General features: G+C 49.2%; 1 protein-coding gene across 1 annotated transcript in view; it reads right to left on the minus strand.

Moving 5' to 3' along the window:
- The window catches only part of LOC129147879 (uncharacterized), an 83,729-nt gene extending 60,106 nt beyond the window's left edge, over nucleotides 1–23,623 (minus strand). The window contains exon 1 of the mRNA XM_054711583.1: nucleotides 23,515–23,623. The gene's annotated coding sequence lies outside the window, so the exon portion shown is untranslated. The remainder of the gene's footprint in view (nucleotides 1–23,514) is intronic.
- Between the last annotated feature and the right edge of the window lie 2,654 nt (nucleotides 23,624–26,277).

The raw sequence follows: 26,277 nt of genomic DNA on the forward strand, positions 1-26,277 counted from the left end.
CAACCTCCCGTGGTCCATCCCCGGCAGGCTGGCCCTGATCGGTCGGGGCTGGGCAAGACAGGCCAGACAAAACCTGGACAAATCCGTGCACCAGGCCAGTTTCAGCCTGATCCCCGCAGGCCAGCCCGAGGGACCCCACCGGTGCACGAATCCGTGCACCTGGCCTCTAGTACTTACATAAAGAGCCAGCATTCCCCAAAGAGAACCCATTCACTCACTCACTCATTCATTCATTCATTCACTCAACAACTATTTACAATGCATCTGGTATGTGCTAGGCTTGGTTCTCATCATCAGGATAGAGGGATGAACAAGACACACCCTTAAAGCTTACTTTTGGGCGAGGGAAACAGACACAAAGTAAACAAACGCCTAAGAATTTCAGACTGGTAAGTACTATAAAGAGAGAAAAGCAGGATGACTGATGGAGCGGCTGTTGGCTGAGGGTATGGTAATTGATCGGTTAGAAAAGGCCTCTCTGAGGAGACGACACTTACGCTGAGACCTGACTGACAAGAAACGGCCAGTCACGTGAGGGCAGAGTGCTCTGGGCAGAGGTACAGCAGCTGCAAAGGGCCGGAGGTAGAAATGAAGTTGGTACGTGTGAGGGACTGAAGGAAGGCCACGCGGCTAAAGCTGCAGCACTGGACACGGAGGGCTAACAGATGAGGTCAGAGTGGACCAGGGCCCGGTCCCGCAGAGCGTGTGTCGGCCACGGGAAGGAGCTCATCCTAAATGCAGTGGAACGGCATTTCGATGTTACTAAGCAGGGGAGCGATGAAATCTGCTTGCCTTTAAAAAGATGATTTGTAACCCCAACACCCCCTTGCCCGAACACATCAGTGTAAACACACAGTGCACACACCAGCTTCTCTTCAGAGCATCGTCACTTTGCAGCTAGGTCAGGTTGGGTCTCTCCCACCCCATTTAATCTGTTGCCAAATCCTATCGAATCCGCCTCAATCTAGTGTTTCTGAAGCTCATCTCCTCCATCACCCTAACTCAAGTCCTTTGCACTTCTCACCGCAAGTCCTTCCACAGCTCTTACTAGTCTGACCCGCCCACTCCACACGCCACGGCCGGAGAACCTTCCCAAAAGTAGAGTTCTACCATGTCACCCTTCTACTCAAGAACTTTTGACGGCTCTTCACTGTGCAAGCAAGCAAGTAGTCATTCTCCAGCCAGTGTTTTCGACCTTCCGTGTATCCCGACCTGCTGTTCTCTTCATGCTCCCTTACACTCATCCTACGCTTTGGCCAAATGGTCTCCTTGCTCTTCTCAGAACACGCCTGGCTATTTCTTTCTTTTTTTAAAAAAAAAAATATATATATTTTTATTGATTTCAGAGAGGACGGGAGAGAGAGAAACATCAATAATGAGAGAGAATCATTGATCAGCCTCCTCCTGCACGCCCACACTGGGATGGAGCCTGCAACCCAGGCATGTGCCCTGACTGGGAATCGAACTGTGACCTCCTGGTTCATAGGTCGATGCCCAACCACCGAGCCACGCCAGCGAGGCATGCCTTGCCTTCACTTGTGTTGCTTCCTGGCTGAACGGATGCTTCCTCTGATTGTACCGGTTGAGATCCTATCCTGTTGGGTCTCCGGAGAGGAATGATACCGCCTCCGTGGGGCTTTCTCCGCTTTCTGAGGAGATGGGACCCTCCTCTGGGATTCTGTCGGAACCTCTCAGAAGCAGTTCTTACACTGCTCTTTGTGTTCCAGCTATCTGTGCACATGTCTCACTCTCTACTCAAATTTTAGGTCCTTGCGGAGGATGACTGAATCTCATTCATTTTTTATGCTTGTTAGTCCCTAGCAGAGAACACAGTGTGCAGGTGTTTAATAAATACTTGCTGGATGGGTAAGTGAACACATCGATAATTACACCTCAAATTCATCTTTAGGTGGCATTGCTCAGTAAGATGACTCGAGAAAATGATGAGTAATCACAAGAGGGACTGAGAAGGGTCTTCACCGTGGCAATGGACAGCTTCTGGGAAACACACAGGCGTGGACATAGGTTCCCATCGTTGGCCTTGGAGTGGGTGTGAGAGAAGGTCCCTGGGGAGCTGCCGAAAAGCATGTACTGTGCCCACAGATTCCGCGGCCGGGGCTCCCACTCCCCACGCTCCTTCAATCCCCAGGGCAGGCTTGTGGGAAATAATGCAGAACCATTTCCCTTAGCAATTAATTGTGAGTTGAGCAGCTCCTTTTCGGAATAAAAGAAACAAGTCCCAGCGAATTCCCTAATTCTTCACTGCACCGCATTGGCAACCCAGGGAACTGCACTCGAGCGCCGGGCCTGCCTCCGTCCGGCTGTGGGCGAGTGCGGGTATCTGCCTGGCTGCGCTGTGGAGGGAAGGCCCCGAAGGAACTCCCCCGGGAGCAAAGGCTGCTGTTTGTGCAGAAAATGGGCACGATGTTCACTTGGGAAGCAAGGCCACCTCTCCTCACTCACTGCCTTTTGCTTCCGGAGCGGACCCGGACTCTCCTTATGAAAGAAGATAACCCGATGTCCCCGCTGTTAGTTAAAGCACCCACGTTGCTAGTCACGTCCAGTAGCAAACCATCCGCTGTTGACTGTGTCTGAGAACCACGAAGTGCGCGTGAAGTGATGGCGCCGTGTTTGCATTGCGTCTTAGCTACAACGCCTCCTCCTGGGGGAGTCGGGGATCCCCCAAAGTCTCAGGGAGACACGTGGCGTGGACACTCCTCAGCGTCCGGCTCACCTCGCCCTGGACGGCAGCCCCACCAGTCCCACCTGCCAGCAGGCCTCCTGCCGACCACAGGCTGCCTACAGCTGTGGGGTGAGTAGCAGGCGTGGTTCCCCCATCATTTGTTTGTTTTCTCTTTTCACTTTACAATAGGAATTTATTCTGAAACTAGAGGCCCAGTGCATGAAATTCGTGCACTGGGGGGGGGGCGGTCCCCCAGCCTGGCCTGTGCCCTCTCACAGTGCGGGAGCCACGGGTAGGCCCCGCCCACCCAGCCAGGGCTCCTCGATGGATTGCCCCAAAGAGGTAGGCGGGAGCCGGGGGTCCCACCTCTGCGCCGCCCATGCAGCGTCAAGCCCCCACCCACACACACCCCGCTGCACATGCAGTCTCCTGGTGATCGCTTGTTGTGGTCTGAGGGCGTCACAGCATGAGGGCGTGATGACCACATAGGCTTTTACTAACAGGATATGAAGTCCTCAGAGCATGATCTGAGGAAGGGAGTGAAAGCAAAGCTCTCTAACTCTCCTTTCTATGCGCATGAGGGGGGAGGGGAGAGAGAGAGAGACTGACTTTATTACCAAGAGTTCAGGTAACTAGCTTTCACCAGCTTCTAAGACTCTGTTTTCTCTGAACTTAGGAGGGCCTGGCCTTCTGGACCAACTAATGTACGACTGCCCAGAGGGTCCAGGAAAGAATCATTTTTTGTCTTTAAAAAAATGTTTTATTATTATTATTTTTAGAGAGGGGAAGGGAGAGGGAGAGAAACATCGATGTGAGAGAGAAACATTGATTGGTTGCCTCCCACATCCACCCCACTGACCAGGGATTGAACCTGCAACCTGGGCATGTGCTCTGACTGGGAACTGAACCGGGCACCTTTCGGTGCACAGGACGACGCCCAACCAACTGAGCTACACGGGCCAGGGCAAGAATCTTCTTTTTCTTTTCTTTTTTTAAAAAAAAAATGTATTTTTTATTGATTTCAGAGAGGAAGGGAGAGTGAGAGAGTGAGAGAGAAACGTCAATGATGAAAATCATTGATCAGCTGCCTCCTGCATGCCCCACACTGGGGACGGAGCCCACAAACTGGGCATGTGCCCTGACCAAGAATCAAACCGTGACCTCCTGGTTCATAGGTTGACGCTCAACCACGGAGCCACGCCAGCTGGGCAAGAATCTTCTTTTTCAAATAATTTTTGTCTGTTCCTAAGAGAGGTGAATGGGAAGGCAGGGCTGTGAGCGCTGTGCTTAGCAAAGAGCGTGGCCGCTGCTCTCCTGCCCGAGGTTCTCTGGGGGGAGGAGGGAGAGAGTACATGTCTATTAGGACATGTGGCTTCTTGAGGTCAGAGTGCTATCATGGAGCTCAGGGAAATGAGGAAAAAACACCATCTCTGGAAATCACAGTGGTACAGCCACTGTAGAGAAGGAACATGAAAACTGGGGTACAAACCCCAGTTCTGCTTCTAACAGGTTGTCCTGGGCGAGCCACTTCACTTGCCGGGGCTCAGTGTGCTTACCTGTAAAATGGGACAACACTCTCCGACATGCGGAGGTTTTGCCCAAGTTAAAGGGGATGGCATGTAAAGCCCTGATGTTCTCATGAACAACATGGGGATATGGGGCAAGACAGGAGAATTGGGGGAGGGGTAACCGAACATCTGAAGGATCCCCCATGTCCTCCCAAAGGGCTCTCTCTTTGGCCCTGTCCTGCTTAATTTGTGTGCTTTCGTTTAAGCTATTTTTTAAATCTCATTTTGTGGATGTTACAAAATTGGAAGAGATGACCATCAAATGGGGAGAAGAAAGCCTAAAGCAAAAAATCCTCAAAATGTCGATTCTAACAAAATGAATTGTTTTAAAAATATATTTTATTGATTTTTTACAGAGAGGAAGGGAGAGGGACAGAGAGCTAGAAACATCGATGAGAGAGAAACATCGACCAGCTGCCTCCTGCACACCCCCCACCGGGGATGTGCCCGCAACCAATGTACATGCCCTTGACCGGAATCGAACCTGGGACCTTTCAGTCCGCAGACCGATGCTCTATCCACTGAGCCAAACCGGTTTCGGCACAAAATGAATTTTAAACTCCAGGTTGCCTACATAGCAGCATGTGTTTAAAAAAAAATCAGAAAGAAGGAAGAGAGAAGCGTGAAGAAGGAGAAGGAGCAGGGAAGGAGTTTCCGCTTCTGAGATGAGGTGCTGGGAAAATCCCACGTACTCGTAAGTGTACCCAGAGAAGTATGGCGCCTACGGCCGGAGAGGGGGTGGCTGTCTGTCCTACGGAGCAAAACCACCAGCTCTGGGTGCCTCTCTCAAAGGGACACAGACAAGCCGAAGCGTATTCAGCAGAGTGGCCAGAGAGAGATTTCTACCACGTCCTACAGGGAACTCGGGATTCAACGTGGAGGAAAGAAGTCGGAGGGACCCCAAGAGTTGTTGACAAATATGGGAAGGGCCACGTGGTGTTAAGACAGTGAGACCAGCGCGGCAGTCCTCACACACGGGGCTGGGCCTGCGCAGAGCTCGCAAGGCGCGCCACGCAGCCTTGGGCCTGTGCTTCTCTGGCCTGTGACTCCTTCACTCCTGGGGCAGGTGTCATGGGGTCCAGGCACCAGAGGCTGGACTGGAGGAACTCGGGGTTCCCTCCGCCCTCAGTCGCCCAGAGCTGCCACTGACTGCAGTGTCACTGCCAGTCCCTCCCACCCTGCCCCACCCCCAAAGGTCCTGCGGGGTAAGTCCGAAGGTAAATACTTTCAGCAGTATACAATGTTTTATGACTTATTTTTAAAAAAATCTCTGAGTCCTGGGCAAGCACGGATTTCAGTCAGCAGCATGGTATGATGGGAAGGGCGGTGGGTTTGGAGACAGACTAATTTGGGTCAAACTCCAGCTCTGACACTTCCCTATTTCACTTGAAGCAAATGACTTATTTCTCTGCGCCTCACTTTGTTCACCTGGCAATGGTAATGCTTCATTTAAGGGTTGTTGGACGGCTTCAATGAGATGCCAGATCTCATTGATTCCAAGATGTCTATTTTTCCACATTTTAACAGGTCTGAAATCCAGGTGAGTTTCAAGTGGTGCTGTCCACAGTTTAGTTGGAAGTGGGTTTTTTTTTCTTTCATAGTGGCGCATAAAGCAATGTAGGTCTTACAAAAATCAATTGCAACTTATATTCAAAGGAATACACTAACATATACTAAACACTTAGCATAATAAGCACACACAATGAATGCTCAAGACAATGATAATTTCATTCTTCCCTTTCTAGACAATGGCTTCATAACCCCTGGATGAACAGGGAGGTCCTCAAGAATTATTAATTAGATTCTCAATATGAAAAATTAATGAGAAGGTTTACACCAGATCCTATGGAGGATTCGTTCTACTTCACACACACACACACACACACACTACATGTATGGATGGATGGATAGATAGATAGATAGATAGATAGATAGATAGACAGACAGATATCCCTTCTCATCCCTTTCCTGGGGTCATGTACAATTCTGCAATTCCCCACCTCTGCGTGCTCAGTATATTTAGTCCAAACATTTATTGAGCAGCAGGGTGAATGGTTTTAGCTTCATCTCAGGAAAGGATATCCCTGCCCTCACCAACACTCTACTCCCACCTCCCAAGCAATCACCCATCACAGAAAATCTCTGTCAAGTTTAATATCCTTTAGATACGACTTCTTTCTTCTTCTGGTGCTCAATTCAAAATGCTTTACCTTGTCACAAGAAGCTTATAATAAGCGCAGCGCTGCAAGGATGCTGTCAGTGCGGGCAATCTTTCCTTGACCTGGCTGGCCCGGAACATCATCGCCACAGAGGCCGTGTGCGGTCGGACTCTGTGGTGGCAAATGTGGACTCTTCTCGTGCAAGATCATATCTAATCCTTTATAAAACCGTACCACGCATGTTGTCTCACTGCTGTTGTGTGTTAGTGAGTTACCCAGGTTAATGACACAAAACGCACTTCTTTAGGGCTGCCTGACATTTAACCATTTCACGGTTACAGGTATATGTAACCATGTCCATTGGTATATCTTAGCTTACAGCAATATCAGGAATGCCTTTGCTAGGTCTTTCTCTCTTTCCCTAATCCAACTCTCCTGGCCCGGGGATGGTTGCTAAGAGCCCGCACGGGAAGATGTGAGGGGCAGGCCTGGTTTTGTTTTGCTGGCCGGGCAGTTAGCTCGCGGGGCAATGTTTATCGAGGGCCCATTATGTACCTACCACTGCGCTGAGCCCGGGACTAACTGGAAAGAGAAAAGCTAGACCTTTGAGGCATTTATCTTGTGGGCCAGACATGGGACAGAGATATTCGGAGCAGGGGCTCCCTTGAGTGACGGACACTTACTGACTAACCTGTGGGCTCCATCCCCCAGCGAGCCCCTCAGCGAAGACAGAGCCCACGCACGTGTGATCACAGCGGGCAGCAGCTCTGCTAGGAGCCCGCTCTCTGCTACTCCCGCCAGGGTCTGCGCAGAAGTCAGCGTGTTTGTTCCCAAACCTACTCATGCTGGTTCTCCCTGGCATCATAATTACACAATTCAATTAAACGACTTACAGACATGAAATACGAGCGCCAATGACATAGCTGCATCTGCAAGGTCTCCGCTGCACGTCTGGAAAGGGCGCATGTACAGGGCGTTCGTGAAAGACGCGCTGTCCACCCGGGCATGGGGGAGCCACTGCACATCGTTAAAGCCGGGGCGCGCCACCGCCCACCAAATGCCTTACGGTCTTGCTCCACTTGAAAGCAACCAAACCAAAGTCACTCTGAAAAGTCACTCAGGGTGTGGCTTATCCAGTCATCAGGACAGAGTTCTAACGGAGGCCCTACCCTCACACGACAAGGCCTTGGTTCCATAGCAAAACCGTGAGGGATGTTTTACGTGGATATAAAGGATTAAGGAAGGATCCTATCATGTTGTATGATTCCTGCTTTAACTAACGTGTTCGGCTAAATCACCAACTATTAACTGAACGGGGCACAAGGGTTTCTACTGTTGCTGACATAATAATGTGTTCAGAGCTACAAGACAGGCGCTAAGACCAACAAGACAATTCCTTCCAGGGCAAGAGAGGGCTAAGGACAGGCACCCTGGTGAACTGAAGGCCAGTCACTCGCCGGGGGAGGGATCAGAATGGTCACATAAGTCAGTTTTCTAGACTTCAGAAATCAAGATGGCATAGGCATAACTCTCTATTCGGCCATCACTGCGTGTTCTTAAGGAAGCTGTCCGTATCTCAGTGTCTGAACCTGCAAGAGGAGGGCAATTGCAGAGTGCGCCTCAAAGGGCTGGGGTAAAAATGACAAGAGATGACCTCTCCGTAATCACGCATTACTAAAAACATACGCAAAGTTATCTTAAGGCTTCCTGGGAGCAAGGGGGTCGGCACGCTGCGGATGATTCTGGGGATCAGGTCAGGTGGCACACCTCTTGTAGGAATCTCCTGCCATGAACATCAGCGGGAGAAGATTCAGGAGAAGGGAAGGCATGGTGTGGGCCCTCGGGGCTGGGAGCCATGTCTACTCCTGAGCCAGTGGGAAGCAGGCTCAGAACAGCCCGCTCTGCACATCACACATCACAGCTCACCAACTGCTTCCAATGGAGCTCGGTTATTCTCCCAACAAACCCGTAAAATAAGTATCACTGCAACCTCCACTGTGCAGGTGCGGGAACTGGGTCTCGTAGAAGACAAGCATAGCGTTCAGGGTTGTTCACGGGATAATCAGAGAACAACGCATGGTAATTCCAGACTGAGGTCTAGAATCCCGGTCACCTCATGCCAAATGCTGCGACTTTCGGGTGCCCCAGGCTGCCTTTCTCACGGGCCAGTTAGTTCACAAACCCGGCCGCGGTGTCTCGCGTTCGTTCATCCGTTAAAACTTTCCATAGGACAAGATGCTTCGGCTAATAGCTACCATGAGGGTTGGAGAATATCAGAGATCCCAGTTATCCTGCCCGTTTCCCACCTCCACCACCAAGGATAATCAGCAGCCAGCGCTGGCAGTTTTCTGAAACTTTCATTAGTTTTAAGTAAATTCATACAATATAGTTTCCTTTAGCCAAATGAAAACGTCCTTGTCTTTTCAGTTCCTCGTTCCAGGCAGATCCTCATATGTGCTGGAGACTGTCTGTTGTCTCCCTCTGGATCTTTTGTGTTCTACTTTGTCTTATTTGAAATGAAGGGGCCCAACACCGGATTCCGATATTAAGGTGAAGTCATAACACCAATGTATATCATTAAAATGTTTAATTGTAATTACAGAAATAGTCAATGCCAACTTATGTGCACTAGGTTATTTTCTGCATCATGCTTTATCCCGCTCTCAGAGTTAATACAGCCCATTATCCCTCATTCATTCTCTGACTGCCGCTGCACAGAGCAGATGTCTCCATTGAGCAATCCACAATGGCTTCGAGATCTTTTTCCTGAGCACTTACAAGTGGAGTAATTCAGAGCCCATCAGTGAGCATGAGCTGTTTCGGTGGTTCCTTCCAGTGAACATCAGCCTGCACTTGTCTACATAAAATTTCAAGGAATCACATTAGAGATGGAAAAGAACAGTTCATTTGTCAAGCCTGCCCACTCTGCCCGCAAAAGCACGCAAAGGAAGAAATCCCACCAGTTCATGCTATTTTAATGATGCTTATTTATAACTATAGAGGCCCAGTGCACAAATTCATGCACGGGTGGGGTCCCTAGGCCTGGCCGCCGATCAGGGCCAATCAGGGCCTGCAGGCTGGGGGGAGACAGGGCACGGGAGGTTGGCCATTGGCCCCAAAAAGGGAGCCAGCCCTCGGTCCCCCGGGAAAAGGGCCGTGTCTGCTGCCACCCACTCCCGGTTCCCTGTCCCAGCCCAGGGCCATAGGCCCCAGCAGGGTCGGGAGAGGAGGTGATGGTCACCGGGCCAGGAGCCGAAGGAACGGATGCCGAAGGCCAACGCCACCAGCTGGCCGTGGAGGTTGGCTGTGGGAGTGCACTGACCACCAGGGGGCAGCTCCTGTGTTGAGCGTCTGCCCCCTGGTGGTCAGTGCATGTCATTGTGACTGGTCAACCGGTTGTTCAGTCATAAGGGTCGCTTAGGCCTTGATATATATAGATATCTACAAATGCTGTTTATTTTATGTGGTCTCGTCCTAAAGTCAGTTAAGATGTGTGTTGTTTTTGTAAAGCAATGTTTCTTTTCCAATAGGGAACGGGGGCTCGGACAGCAATGTCACCAGACCCAACACCAGTAGGACGAAAGCGCAGCATTCGATTCAGGTCAATAAATGTCTCCGAGCACCAGCCAGTTGGAAGGTAGGAGCCCTGCTGGGTGTCCATTGTTAAACCTGGAAAACTCAACTGAGACAGGTGAGGAGGACCTGCCCTGCCCTCCTGTTACCATCTCGTTAGGTATTCGTGATCGTGAACACATATAGTGTTACGATTATTCCCAGAAAAGTACAAGACAGCATGCAACAAGGAAACAGTTGTTTTCTTTGAAATAAAAGGGCCCAATGCCAAATTCTGATTTTTAAAGTGAAGTTATAACATCAATGTATGTCATTAAAATATTTCCTTTTAACTACAGAAATAGCCAACGCCAAATTATGGGGCTGGATCTAGGAATTGAGAGACTTTGTGCGGAAAGTGACATTTGAGCCAGGCCCTGAAGGAAGGATGAGCATCAAGTCCAATGGCAGAGCCTGGGGAAAGGGGACTTGAGCAAAGAACCAGATCAAGCAACACCAGGTCTCAGCCAGGTCTCTGCCTTCCACGAAGATGAGCATGGACATTCTCGTGCAAGCGGATGAAGTCCATGCACAGATATCTTTAAACAGGGAAACTCTAGTTTCCAGAAATAACAATCAGAATACATAGACTACCAGTCATGAATATACTTATGGAGACAAGACAGAATGTTTTAAATTAGGACTGTCTCAAAACAATTCAGACATCCTGGTATTGACAATGTCCCAACTACACAGTACAATCTCCACCCAAAGTGTAGATGGATAAATGACCCACCACCCAGCATCTTAGCACTGCTTAATACCACACAGTACAGCTCAGAACTGATCCTCTGTACCATTCGGCCACCTGAGGGGGTTGAAGGCCCTTGTTGAATTGCCAGACTACAGATCCCTGACTATGATGTACAGAACAGAGGATTCTATTTTCTTATTCCTTCAATAGAAATATGTATAAGTGCAGACCAGGAAAATACCAATATATGCTTATGATTCTCTCCTCCTTCACCCCTTACCCCATTAATCTCTCCCCACCCCCCATTCCCTCTGAGATTCAACAGTCTGTTCCATGCTTCCATGTCTCTGGATCTATTTTGCTCTTCAGTTTATTTTGTTCATTAGATTCCACATATGAGTGAGACCATGTGGTACTTGTCTTTCTCTGCCTGGCTTATTCCACTTAGCATAATGCTCTCCAGATCCCTCCATGCTGTCTCAAAGGGTAAGAGATCCCTCTTTTTTATAGCTGCATAGTATTCCCTGGTTTAAAGGTACCACAGCTTTTTAAAAATCCTATCTAATAATAGACAAATATGCAAATTGACCATAACTCTGACACACCCACAAGCCACGCCCACCATCCAATCAGAGCGAGTATGCAAATTAACGCAAACCAAGATGGCTACAGCCACAGAGAGCAAGGTTTCCTAGGTAACAGAGGAAGCCAAGCTTTCTGCCAGGTTGCAGGCCTAAGCCTCCACTCAAGCTACAAAGTTTCAATTATAGAAGGTAAACAAATTCAAACAAATGGTGGCAGAATGGAGCTGGAGAGAGCAGGCCAGGGTTGCCGCCAGCAACAGGGGAAGCAAAGCTTTCCACACACCCTGGCCGGGCTCACCCGCTTAAGGCAACAAAGTTTCAATTATAACCCCAACACAAATGGCTGCGGGCCTCGGAGGGAGCCCCAGGCTTGGCTCTGCTCCAGGCTACAAAGTTTCAATTGTAGAAGGAAAATAAATTCCAGATACTAGAGCCTCCGCTTGCATTGCCAGGGGGCGTGGCCGGCCTGCAAACCACCACAGGCCCCTCGCTCAGGCCGCCCCACGCCGTAAGGGAACCCCCACCTGATCTGGGACACCCTTCAGGGCAAACCAGCTGGTCCCCACCCCTGTACCAGGCCTCTATCCTATCTAATAAAAGAGTAATATACAGATTGACCATCACTGCAACACACAATATAGCTGCCCCCATGTGGTCAAAGATCCTATCCCCATGTGGACACAGGATGGCCACCACAAGATGGCCAGCAGGAGAGGGCAGTTGGGAGGCACCCGGCCTGCAAGGGAGGGCAGTTGAGAGGGACCAAGCCTGCAAGGGAGGGCAGTTGGAGGTGATCAACACTGAAGGAGAGGGCAGTTAGGGGTGACCAGGCCGGCAGAGGAGGGAAGTTGGGGGCAAAGAGGCTGGCAGCAGAGTGGTTAGGGGGTGATCAGGCTGGCAGGCAGAAGCGGTTAGGGGCAATCAGGAAGGCAGGCAGGCAAGCAGTTGGGAGCCAGCAGTCCTGGATTGTGAGAGGGATGTCCGACTGCCCGTTTAGGCCCGATCCCAGGGATCGGGCCTAAACGGGCAGTCGGACATCCCTTGAGGGGTCCCAGATTGGAGAGGGTACAGGCTGGGCTGAGGGACAACCCCCCTCCGTGCACGAATTTCGTGCACCGGGCCTCTAGTTTATATATATTTATTGATTTCAGAGAAGTGAGAGGAGAGAGAGAAACATCAATGATGAGAGAGAATCATTGATTGGCTGCCTCCTGCGTGCCCCCTACTGGGGATAGAGCCTGCAACCCAGGCATGTGCCCTGATCAGGAATCAAACTGTGACCTCCTAGTTCATAGGTCGATGCTCAACCACTGAGCCATGCTGGCTGGGCTGTACCACAGCTTTTTTATCCACTCATTTACTGATGGGCACGTGGGCTGTTTCCAGATCTTATTCATAGCAGTGCAATTTATATTCTTATGATTAATAAGAGTAGATATTTCTCCATTTTAGCCAAAGAATCTTATCTTTGAAAACACCATTATCTGCCAATAAATTACCACAGTAGTCAGCTACTTTATGCCACCTTTCATAAAACCATTGGAAGAAAAAGGAGATATGGAAGGCTTCTAGTATTTCCGTCTTCATCCCCTCAAAGGCCATTGCAAATGCCATTTCCTGCATGAAGCCTTCCCCTGTCCCTTCCACCACCATTCCTTTTACCACCACATTAGTCTCCTTCTGGACTCTACCACTGTTTCTCAATCCACTGCTTTATGCTTTATAATTAGTCATGTGAGCATCTATCTCTCCCCACCAGAATAAAAGCCTCTTCCAGGTAAGAAGTCAGCCTTACTCCTCTTGCATTCCCACAATGCCAACCTCACTTTGCATGGCCGGACACACAACAGACGTTCGACGAATGTTTGTCAGATCATCTCATCGGGTCTGGAGACCTTAGTGTGATGGATTTTAAATTTTTAAAAATTTTCCTTTGTGCCTGCCCTTGTCCGTGTGATGAGTACCTGGATTCAGGCGCACCACAGCCCTTCATTCGAGCAGCACTCTCTCTGGTGGGACCTGCAGACGTCCTCAGTCACATTAACCTCCTCAAACATGGCTCTGGAACACTCTGGAGTCAGAACTGACCTAAGTTCAGATGACCTAAGTATGCAAGCTCGGTTGGCCACTTACTAGTTGTATGACTTTGGGCAAGTTAATCCCTCTAGTCCTCAGTTTCCTCAACTGTGAGATCTTCACTCAGAGCACCTGTCTTGGGTTAAAGAACACAACGCATGAAAGGGTTTAACTCAGAGCTTTGTACACAGCAAATACAAGTTAAATATTATTATTGTATCCTGTTCGTAAAATAAAAATGATAATATAAGTCCTTCAGGGTTGTTATAAGGCATAAATGATGTAACAAGCAAAATGTTCCCAGCAGGTTGCTGAAAGTCTCCTCCATGCCTCTGGGCCAGGATAATGGCTACCGTCGACTGAGCACCTGTTAGAGCCCAGGTAACGTGGAGCAGTCACTTGAACATAGCATGCCCTCTAACTGAATTCTTATAACAAGCTGTTGAAATAATAGTTATTGTCCCTATTTTATAAATGAGTAAATCGAGTTTCAGACAGAATAAATACCCAGCCCAAGGTCACATCAATAGTTGGTGACAGATTATTCCAGAAGCTAAAGGTAAGAGGGACTGAGGAAATAGGAAAGTAGAGGAAGAAAGTACAGGCAGAAACTCCATAAGAAGCTTGGTATTCCCATCTATCCTCGCCCTCATCCCTAATTCCCTCACCTTTGCTTTTTAAACTAGTCTCTGCGATCCATGTCACTATCTTCTCACGGACACTACTCACCTACTCTTGCTTTTTAAAAATGTATGAAATGATATCACTCATCTAAGAACTAACTCCAATACACTTCCCTCTCCCAATTTCTTTCCTGGTTATAAATTTGCTATTTGTTCCGATGGTCTTATCTCCGCAATACTAATCGTCATCCAGGAAACATTTTAATTTTTAATCTGGTTATCCTTACTGTCTTAGACTTCCACAGTAGCCTTACATGAGCTACGTCAAATGCATTTGGTGCCAGCTACGCAGAAGGGAAGATGGCCCTCCCATAGTTCCTACTGAAGGTAATCCAGTGTTATACCAAGTGACAGCCCCCCTCCCCCTCCCTCTGCCAGCACAGATGATGAGAGGTGTGCTTCTGAGCCGTGGGCAATGCCAGCCACAGGCTGGTTAGGGACCTAGAAGATAGGGCAATGAAAAGACGAGTGGGATTTGTTAGATTCTTTCTTGGGAATCTGAATTAGGGAATTCTGAGAGAATGAAGCAATTATCAGGATAAAGTACGAATGACAGACTATAAAGAAAGAAGCCATGAAGGGGGGAAGGTGGAGACGGTGCAATTCTGGATGTGGGGGTCTTAGCAGGTAGAAAAGCCGCACTTGGGTATAAGCAACCCCTGCGCGTTCGAGAGAGCGTATTCAGAATAAAGCTGGAACACCAAAGCGGCAGGAAGCCACGGAGCCCAGGAAGCAAACTCCCTGGAGAACAAGGCTGTCCCGAGAGGGGCCTCCGGAGCTCGAACATTTCCAACCCGATTTCAGTTCCCTGGGTGAGCGTTCTCGCGATCAGTGCTGCTTTCTGGAGGAAACGATAGCGAGTCAGTTCTTGGCAACCAGCGGCCCTTTTCTAGAAGGGTCAGCACGTAAAACCGTTCGTAGGAGAGGCAAGTGGAGTTGTGTTGCCCATCTCTGCTCAGAGGAGTCGGATTGCAGAGTCCCGGAGCGCAGTGGTTTCTCTGACTCTGCTGATTGCCCAGGCGTCCTCAGAGGCGTCTTCATTTCCCAGTTCCCGGGAGAGAAGAAACTGCTCCTCAGCTGCTACCTAAATGTCAGGACGAGCTTCGCCAGGTCGTTTATCATCTGTGGTTCTTCGACATAAAAAATAAACTCTTAGGCGGGGAACCACAAGGTCTAAGAATGGAAAACACCACAAACTTTAAGGGTAGAAAAGTTGGACATAAGAAAAACGAGGATTCAGGGATACAAAATACTTAGTGATGAATGAGTCCTTTATACTTTGCCAGGGGGGAGAAGAGTGAATCCCCTGCTGTAAAAAAATTCCTTTTTTTCTGATGTGGCACATAGGTTATATAATTTAAGATTATCTGTTATTCTTTTTGTATCCCTGTTCAGTTTATTAATAAGCCATATTTCCGTGTGAACTGTTTATATATTCAACAACACTTGTTGATCAGTTCCGCCCTGTGACAGGCATTAGGGGTACACAAACTAGAGACAGTCCCGGCCGTTGAGGGGGAACAGAGGCGCTCAGGACAGGATAAGAAGGCCCCCCCAGTGCGGGCCCTGCGGGGGGCAGTGGAGCAGAGACGGGGGGGGTTGGGTCTGAACAGCATCCCAGAGAAGATGCCCAGGACAGTTGAAGGAGCACTGGGGTTTGGCTGGGAAAAGCCGAGGCAGAAAGATGTTCCCGGGAGAGGTGGCAACCTCGGCACTGGCTCAGGAGCGAAAATCCTGCCTTCTTCAGACTATTGTCGCCTTAACCACCCCAGGGTGTCACAGGTCCTATTCAATAATTCACCAATCCAGGCATCCTTAGAACAAGTATGCCTTGACCCATATTAAAAAGTTCCTTGTCCACAGACGCTTAGCAATTCCCCCCTCAAACATATGCTAACTACAGAAGCACCAAGGGTAATAGAAAACCCAGTTTATCTAGTATTAGACAAAAAAAATAAAAATACAAAAGCTATCTCAGGTTCACAAGTTTCTGTTCTGGCTTTGCTTCTTTCAACTGCCATTACTGTTAATTTTGAGTTTATGCATTTGTTCTTCAAGAAAAAGAGTGAGTGGCCGGCCGGTGTGACTCAGTGGTTGGGCATCGACCTACAAGCCAGGAGGTCATGGTTTGATTCCTGGTCAGGACACATGCCCGGTTGCGGGCTTGATCCCCGGTGTGGGGCGTAGGAGGCAGCCCATCAATGGTTCTCTCTCATCACTGATGTTTCTATCTCTCTCTCCCTCTCCTTCCTCTCTGAAATCAATAAAAATATTTTTTAAAAAGAAAGAAAGAAAAAGAGTGATTATATTTTTTATGGAAATTACTAAAGCTCTCCAAAGTTCTAGATTAGAGGCATTTTGAATCTTTAAGTGAAGAGCATAAAAATACTCGAGCCCTGGCTGGTGGGACTCAGCTGGTTGGGTGTCATCCAGTGTGCCGAAAGGTTGCTGGTTCTATTCTAGGTCAGGGCGCATGCCGGGGGTGCAGGCTCCATCCCCGTGGGGGGCATGCAGGAGGCAGCCATCTATGTTCCACTCTCACATCAATGTTTCACTCTCCCGCTCCATTCCTCTCTCTCTAAAAAATCAATTAAAAAATCTTTTAAAAAGTACTTTTGATAATTACTTAGATCACTAAAAATTAGATTGGTAATAATAATATATAGAATATGTTTTTCTCTTTCCTTTTATAGATTAGCATTATCAATAACCAAACATGTCACATATTTTACAGAGTATATTCTTACATTCTAAAAAGCTTGCTGGAATACCACTTCCCAAACCTATTTCCCATCTTTACAGTTAATAACACATTTCTCTTACAGATCTACTTCTTAGGATTGTTATGAAGGAAGAAAGATATCCAACGTTAGGAATTTTAAGCAACCAAGAATAAAGGAACAAAATAAGTAAAAAGTTATTATATATGGCCTTCAAAATTCTCTTCTCCAATTAAAAAATAATTATATCTTATATACATTTTATTTTTTATTTTTTTCAGATAGAAATAAGACCAATTCAAAGAGTCACTGATTTATTAATTGTCAAAGCAGCCCTGAGCTGGCCTCCCTTACCATAATAGATTCTTAAACATGGTCAAAGAACTTATTCTGAGGATCTAAATATTGCATTAAGAGCTACCACATAGAATTAAAAAAATACATATATTTTTAAAGGTTTGGCCAATCATAGAAAGCATGATTAAGGAAAGCATCCTTCATTTTCTACTCTCTGTGTCCCACTCGTGGCCACGATTCAGAAGCAGCTTATTACTTACATCCTAGAGGTGTATGTAATAGATCTATCATCATATCAGCAAGTCTTCACCAATATTCCTCAGGAGTGGCATATCATAAAGACTGTCACAAGCTCTGTCATCCCCAAAAGCATAGTGTTAAACACACAGCATATATCATCAACACTAGAGTTGCTTAAACTGATCCCTTGCAGCATCAAAACAATATGTAAGCGTAATACACCAAGAACAGCAAGATTTCCATGAAAAATCAGTGAGATGGTGAAGCTAAGCGCTGTACCCAGTGCCCAAACACTTTAAGTTCACATTATTGCACAGGAAGACATGCATGCACAACTGCTTATTCTTTTGAAAATGGTTTTCAGTCTCCTCGCACGTGAGCCTGCATGCTGACTGGCAAATTTTCTAAAACTCCATAAATTAAAATCTCACTTTTTCCTATGGCACTTTTCACGTCTAAGTATCAACATAGTTTGGATGTACAGGAATGAATCCCATATATCCACAAAACTCACAATATTTGCGGTTTGGTAACCATGGTTCTTCAATTGGGCCTTGTATAAGGTGACCAAAAGGCCAGATGCATGGACGATCCTATTCACAGAATCAGAAAACACTGAGTAACAGTCGGTGGGAAAGTTAGAGAGGACTGAGTTCAGTTCCTTCATTCCGAAAGAGTCCAGAAAAGTAGAATGGGAAGTCTGGGCCAGAGACTGGCAAACCCAGACCAGAAACTGGTCCAATGGACTTGGTAAAAAAGATAATTATTAAATTAGAATTGGGGCCCGGACCACGTGGCTCAATGGTTGAGCGTCAACCTAGGAACCAGGAGGTCACATTTCAATTTCCGGTCAAGGGCACATGCCCAGGTTGCTGGCTAGATCTCCAGTGTGTGTGTGGAGGGGGGGAAAGGAGGCGGATGCTGGAGGCAGCTGATCAGTGATTCTCTCTCATCATTGATGTTTCTATCTATCTCGCTCTCTCCCTTCCTCTCTGAAATTAATAAAAATACATTTTAAAAAATTAGAATTGGGGAAATGTCTCTTTTTTTAAACCAACGTGCTAAATCTAAGTCTCTAAATAAAGGGGTAAAACGAAGGCAATTATTTGGATGCCATGTCAACACAACACCTTTCACCTGAATCTCATGGTGACTGTCTCACTTCTCTGCCTCTCATCTGCGGAGATTTGGCCTGACGGGAAATGGAGTCAGCTAGCCATTTCGCCTCTTATTTTCTTGTGAGTCCTTGAGTGAGTCATATAAGCTTACTCAAATATAACCTAAGAATAGTCATGTTCCTTCGTTCACAGGGCTATTATAAAAGAGGACTAAGCAGATATCACTTTAAAGTGCATTGACATGTCCAGGCTTAAAAGAAATAGAGAACATTTCCATTTTACATCTTACGTTTATGTCTCTTGGAGGGGAAAAAAACAAAACACCACCACAAAATTTCCTTCAATAGAACTACATGCAGGCCCCGGCCAGGTGGCTCGGTTGGTTAGAGCATCCTCCTGATACACCAAGGTTGTGGGTTTGATCCCTGGTCAGGACACGTACCAGATTCAACCAGTGAACGCATAAATCAATGGAGCGACAAATCAATGTCTCTCTCTTTCTCAAACCAATAAATAAAAATAGAAAGTAAATGCAAATGCAGTATTCGGAACCCAGGGAGTTGGGGATGTCCTTCAGTAGGACTTGATTTTACCTTCAGTAGGACTAGCAGCTCTAGACTTTCATTTATACACAGTTCCACACATTGCCCCCCTTTAAATGTCATCAGTCTTCATTGCTATCCCCCAGGGTTAAGGGCGACCTGGATCACTGCTGTCTGGCTCCCCAGTCATGTTCAGTCTTCCCCAAGCAGATTCTTGTTTTATTCACTCTGGAACTCTCCACTCAGATTACTCACTCTTTGGATTACTCTTGCAAGGAGCCCCAGATTCCTCCCCCACAGGCAGCTCCCCAGTGAGTAACACTTTGGGGGGCAGGCGGTGGAAGTGATCAAGTGGCCACAGGTGCCAATTGCAGATGGATGAAGCTGACGCTACCGAGTGGGCAGACACTTCATCTCCTAAAACGCTGGGCGCACAGAAATCACTTTTATTTTGCTCATCACGAGACTTTTTAAAAATCCTCACCCCAGAATATGTTTTTATTGATTTCAGAGAGAGAGAGCAAGGGGGAGAGGGAGAAAAAAATAAAACATCAAGCTCAGCCTGTGTGGCTCAGTGGTTGAACTTCGGCCCATGAACTAGGAGGTTACTGGTTTGATTCCCGGACAGGGCACAGGCCCAGGTTGCGGGCTCAATCCCTAGTAGAGGGCATGGGGGGAGCAACCGACCAGTGTTTCTATCTCATCTCTCGGCCTGGGATCAAACCCTCAACCTATTTGCTGTATGAGATGATGTTTCAACCAACTGAGCCACCTGCTAGGGCTCATCACAAGACTTCATCACACACCCTGTGTGGGATCCCCAAGTATAAGCACCAAACCCATGATTTATGTGTGGGTGGGCACGTCAGTCTTCCTTTTAAACTGCTAAATTAATCTTTAAAAAAAAGATGGATTGTTAACAATGAATACAACACTTCTAAGTACTAGTGAAAGACAATGCTGAAAAGGGTGATACAAAGCATTAACACAAATCTGCCTCCAAGGCAGTGACTGGCATTTCAACCCTGCATTCTCCAGGAGGGGAAGGTATTCCTACCTTTTATCCCACGAAACCAGTAAGATTTTACTTTTATTTTTTTAATTTATTTGATTTTAATCCTCATCCAAGGACATGCTACTTATTTACTTTAGAAAGAGAGAAAGGGAGAGGGAGAGAGAGAGAACCATCAATGCAAGAATGAAACATTGTTTGGTTGCCTCTCACATACACCCAGACAGGGGATGGAACCCTCAACCCGGGTTTGTGCCTTGACAGGGAATCGAACCTGCGACCTTTTCGTGTACGAAGGATGCTCCAACCAACTGAGCCACACCGGCCAGGGCGAAGCCAGTAAGATTTTAATAACTCAGCCAAAAGGACACCCATTAAAGAGATCTTAAAATTTTTCCCCTGACATATGTCCTTGTTAGGAGGAATGGGAAAAGCCATTTCATTCCTCATTGTCTTTGGAATTCCGAGGTGACAGTGATAATGGTGGAGTTTCCTGCAGGTGAGCCTTTAGCTTCAGCTGAAGAACCAGGGACTGAGTGGGGAGAGCACTGGCCAGGCGTCCCGCCAACGCCCATTAGGGTTTAACGGCACGGAGGCGTCACGTGAGTCACCCAGATGAGGACCGTTACACAGGCCGGCTCACAACCAGTGTGAAGTTCTTTACTGGTGAGTGTAAAGGGTTAGCAGATGTTATGTGTGTCTCTGTTGTACTGTGGAGAGAGAGGGGGGTTTGGGGAGAAGGAACTTTGTAGGGTCTTTGGAAATGCTGGACTGTGTGAGCGCAAGTTGGCTAGGGCAAGAACTCAGCCACCAAGGGAAAAGACAGTTAGCTTACGTTACAAACTTTAGGTCAATTATTTATACAGCTTTATGCCTGCACCATAATACCTGCATGCTGTTCCATGTATGGCGTCAATATTATTATCGTTTGTTTAACTATGTGGTTAATATTGATTACACCCCCAAGACTGCAAGCTCCCTGAGAACACAGGCACATGGGCCCTGCTCCTGCCTACGTCCTCAGTGCCCAGCCAGGTGCCTGCTGCACAGTAAGTGCCCCTACAATACGAGCTGAGCCCTGGCCGGGTTGGCTCAGTGGCTAGAACGTCGGCCTGTGGACCAAAGGGTGCCAGGTTCGATTCTGGTCAAGGGCACGTACCTCAGTTGCAGGCCCCTCCCCAGGCCAGGCCCAGGTCAGGGGCGTGCAGGAAGCAACCAATCGATGTGTTTCTCTCACATCAATATTTCTCTCTGTCTTTCCCTCTCTTTCACTCTAAAAAAAAATAAATAAAAAATCAATGAAAAAATACCCTCGGTTGATGATTAAAATTAAAAAAGTAAAATATGAGTTGAATAAACAAATGAATATAGGAATTCATGAAAATCCATGTATCCTTGCCATGTTTGTGTCACGTGCCATGCGAGGGCTAGGGGGGCTGCTGGGATCCAGCACAGCAGACAGAACTCCAAAAGGTGGCTAGCTTTGGCGCCCAAGCGAATGGGTGTGCAAAATCAAGCTTAGGGGCCGGGGACAGGGGAGCTGCCATCAGGACCCCAGGAAACTCTGAACCCCAGGGTGGCAGCTTCACTGAGACCCCACAGATCATTGCCGATCTTCCCTGGGCGTCAGAGTCTTCATTTAAAACTCGATGAGTAACCTTCCTTTTCCCTTGCGGTTCTGAAATTCTAACATTTTGGGGAGATACCTAGATCCTAAAATCTTGCCAGAGACAAACCAAAGTAGAAAGCAATTAAGTTTTAAAACACGAAGTTCAATTCTACTCCAAATGAAACATTCTATGGAGGCCAGATCCAGGCCAATTAATACCTCGCTGCACCCTTCCCTCCACCCGGGAGCCAGGTCCCCGGGCCTCTACGCCAAGACCCTCACCGTTCCCACCCAGGGCCGCCTCTTTGCTTCCGTCTCTGGTGATCACAGGGAGTCAGTCTGATTCCAGTTAGAATGGAGGAGGCACGGCCTCCAGACTTTTGCAGAATTTTTGGACAAGTAGCCGAGTCACAGAAAACCCAGCATTAGATAAGAAAGGGAAATCCCCCCGAGAATTCAAAGAGAGGGCCTTGAAGCAATCACTGTGTAAGAACAGGAGAAAGGGGCGCCACAATTCCAGAAAACAAGCAGACATTTTTTGCTTTAAAAAAATGTTTTTTAAAGATGACCACCAGGCACTGATTTTAGCCCTCTGCTCCGCTCTCTCAAGATGTCCCTTTAAAAAGCAAAAGGTTTTATCCACAAAACCACCGGTGAGTGAACAGCCTTTGCATTCTTACCCTCATACGCACAGTAAGATATTGACTCTCTGATCAACAGCAATGGTAACGACACCTCCCTTAACCTGTAAAAGCCACCGTCAAACCGTTAAGCCCAAGGAGGAGTTTACCGACGGGTCTCACGGCCGGGCCTGGCCCGGAACACAAGGTCTGGAATAAACTACTGGAACGGGCGGCACGCTTTCTCCCCCAAGCATCTCACATTGACCTTCTTTTAAAAAAATGTGTACCAGTGAGGAGGAGAGGGGAAAACCCAACCCCTCCCACCCCATTCTCTGAACAAACCGGCCAATAAATCTAATGGAGAGGCACAAGAGGGAAGGACAGAAGCCAACAGGTGGAAAGGCTGTTTGTTCCCTTAGAAATGCCCCGGCACTTGATCTGGGTCCCGATCTACTGGTCTCGGGGGGTCGGTGAGGACGGTTTCCTGATCAGGATGGTGATGATCAGGGATAACGAGAACCCTTCGCCTGGCGATGCCCGGCGTTTCCAGCTGGAAGATTGCTCCTCGCGTTTCAGACAGAATGGTCTGTCCCCTGCCGCCAACCCCCAGGGAGGCAGACAGCCTCCCCAGTCAGCTCTCCGGGTTTTACAGATGGGGAAACCGAGGCACAGAGCACCCCTCAGTTTAGAGCAGCCACCCCCGGAGCCATCCCGGGGCCTGGAAAAGTTTCTGGCTCGTCTGGGGCAGAGTTCTCTTGCTCTCCCTTCCTGCCGGCTCTGCCCCGGAGTCTGGGCTCCGGAGGAGGGTTGGGGACCTCCCCTTCCCAACGAGCTTGCCCTGGCAGTGCGTGGGGAGACCATGCACACGCACACACGCCCACGGCACACGGGCACGCACAGCTCCGGCATCCTCCTCCTCCTCCTCCTCCTCCTCCTCCGCAGCAGCAGCGGGCAGAGCCGGCGGCCGCGCTCAGCCCGGGGACGCGCAGCTCCGGGCGCGCAGGGCCTCCCCGGGCTCGGCTGGGGCGGCTCTGAACCCGGCTCTGCCCTCCTCTCCTCTTCTCCCCCCCTCACCCCCTCCTCCCACCCCCTCCGTCCACCCCTTCTCCCCCACCCACCCCGAGGCACAGATCGTGTTACTGGGGTTCCCTGGAAGAGGGGGCCACCCCCAGCCCGAGCGCCCGCGGGAGCTCGCGGCGCAGGACCGCGCTCGGCGCAGCGCAGGAATGAGACCCCGCTCCTCCGCGGCGGCCCCGCGGCCGCCCGCCCGGGAGGGGACCGCTGGGGCTCTTACCTTTCTTACGAGGAGAAATTCTGGAGAATCCTTTCAGGCACGGAGGGGGAAAGTGGAGGAAGACAAAAAGGACCCTCTTCCTGCAATCCCCGGCCTCCCGGCATCAAGACACCGGGACAACATCAAAGCAACTTAGGGGGAACACTTGAGGGGCCTATTGTCTGCTCCGGTCGGCTCTGTTTTCCGCCCGCCTCCCCTCCCGCGGCCGCCGCACTTGGTACGGCCCAGGCATTCATGCCAAGTAGCTTTCACACATGGAAGCTTGTCTCCAGCAATTGCTGACAAGCCACAAACAAGACATTCCCCCTCCCTCCCCGGCGCCCCCCTCCTCGGCGCCCCCTCCACCTTTTCCTCCCCCCACCCCCTGCTCCCCTCCCCCTTTCTTCTGAATGCAAACCCAAACTCTCCAGTGACAGGCCGGCTGGCAGCTCGGCCTGGCTGCGCACGCACCCCGCCCCCCCCCCCCCCCCCCCCCCCCCCCAGCTCAGCTAGTTGCTGCTGCGCCGGAGGAGTTGGGAGCCGGGGAAGCCGAAGCTGAGTGGGGGGCAGGGAGAGGGAGGCAGAGGGAGAGGGAGAGCGCAGGGCCACCTCCTGGGTCCGGGTAAGATGGCAGGAGAGAGGTGAGCTCTTTGGAGAGAAGGCAGTGGCCGCACACGTGTGTTCACACACACACACACACACACACACACACACACACACACACACACGGAGGCAGGCTGGGCTCCATGAGGAGCTGAGAAGGAGTCCACAAAGGAAAAAGCCATGCCTCCTCCGCGCGAGCCTGGGCGGGTGGGAGATGGGGGCGGGTGGAGCAGTCCTGCGCGCTCAGGTGGGTTTCTCCATTCCAGGGAGGACGAACGTGCTCCCCGAGGACCCCGCCTCCCTCCCCGGCAGGACGGAGCGGAGACCCGAGCTCCTGGTTAAAAATCCAGCCACGAAATGTGTGCATGTGCGAGGAAACTTAGCAGCGGGTTCAACTTGTACCCAGGATATTTTTTTTAAGTGGATCTTTAAAATTAAAAAGAAAGAAACAAACAAAACCAGAAACCCTAGAGAGCAGCCGCAAGGAGAGTAGTAACAAGTCGTGTGAACTCGGAGAGCCGGGAAGCGGGATGCGAAGTTACTGATTGCCAGGCTGCTGGAATGTGTGCAGGGTGGGCACGGCGAGGGGAGGGGGAAGGGCGAGGCGCTGTGAGCTGTCTTCTAGGAATGGGGGGCGGGGGGTGATGAGGTAGAATAATGAGTATGGCAAGAAGTAAGCAGGAATGTGATTGGTGTGCAGGGAGGAGGGGGGCGGGGGTGTAAAAGAGAAGGAGGAAAAAAAACCAAAACACTGCATTAAAAAGGAAGAAGAAAAATGGAAGCCCAGCGATGGAAACACGCGGAGTGAAGGGGATGGCAAAGGAAGGCACAGAACGTGAGCAGAAGGGCGCACAAAGGCTGCGCACGTATGATGGTGCAGGAAATCAGGAGGCCGACGGAGACCGAGAAGCATGGCAGGATGGTTATGCGACATGTTAGCATGTTGAGGAGCCACAGACCCGGCGAGGTCTCCTCTGCCCAGGCCAGATGGTTACCCCTCCAGGAGCAGGGCCTGTTGAAGCTCAGCAGCTAACGGGAGCTAAACCACGTCTGTAGTTTTGCATGAAGGAGGCCGGTAGGAAATTCCTCCGAATCCTCCGCTAAAGATGCAGATTATGCGAGCACACATTCCTCACTCCTTGGAGGGTGCAGCAGGAACGCGTGGCGACTTTTTATATTTAATACTAACTAACGGCTTGTCACCACCCAAAGCTCACCACATCCAGGACACAGCCATGTCCCTGCTGCCTCTTCTCCGTCGAGGCTGATCCCTGGAGCTGTCTGTCACCATGATCCCCATTCATGATGATGGTGGTGGTGAGAATGATAATAACAATTACTTTTAAAACATATATATATATATTTTTATATTTCATTATTGATTTCAAAGAGGAAGGGAGAGGGAGAGAGAGCTAGAAACATCAATGATCAGAGAGAATCACTGATCGGCTGCCTCCTGCACACCCCACAGTGGGGATCAAGCCCCCAATCAGGATACTGAACTGTGACCTCCGGGTTCATAGGTCAACTCTCAACCACTGAGCGACACCAGCCGGGCGCTATAACAATTACTTTTGATTAAGTATTTACTTGATTCTCAGATTTTCCCAACATCTATACCATGAAGTCATTTCTACTAAGACCGTCTTCGTTTACAGATGATAAAGAAGGAGGCACCGAGAAGTTAAATAACCTGCCTGAGGTCACACAGCAAGTAGAATGCGCCCACAGCTCCAGCATGCACTCATCACGTCATGCCCTCTGACCTGAGTACCCAGCTTCTCCATGGCACCCCACGGCCAGTTAGCTCTGCAAGCACACTGTTTCTCTCTGGGCCCCAGGGCTGGCTGGGCTCCCCTCACTGCGCCAGGGGACCTTCTGACTCCCCTTAACAGGCTGCAGACGCCCGGCCCCTTTAAGTGGTGGTGACTCACCCCTCACAGTGAGGCTCCTTGGCTAGGACTCATGATGGGTCAACCTCACCTCCAGGGTCCTAGCGGTTTGCAGAGTGCAAGGCATTGGATGACCGGGACCGAGGAGGCTTCCCCTCCTTAAAGTGCAAACCCCAACCCCACCAGGTGTTGATGATGATGATGATGACGACAGCTGACATTTATCAAGCACATACCCATATTAAACATCCCCATCAGATACAAACTACCATTGCCCCCACTTTCTAGA

This window comes from Eptesicus fuscus, chromosome 22 (genome assembly GCF_027574615.1).
Source record: "Eptesicus fuscus isolate TK198812 chromosome 22, DD_ASM_mEF_20220401, whole genome shotgun sequence".
Classification (NCBI taxonomy): Eukaryota; Metazoa; Chordata; class Mammalia; order Chiroptera; family Vespertilionidae; genus Eptesicus; species Eptesicus fuscus.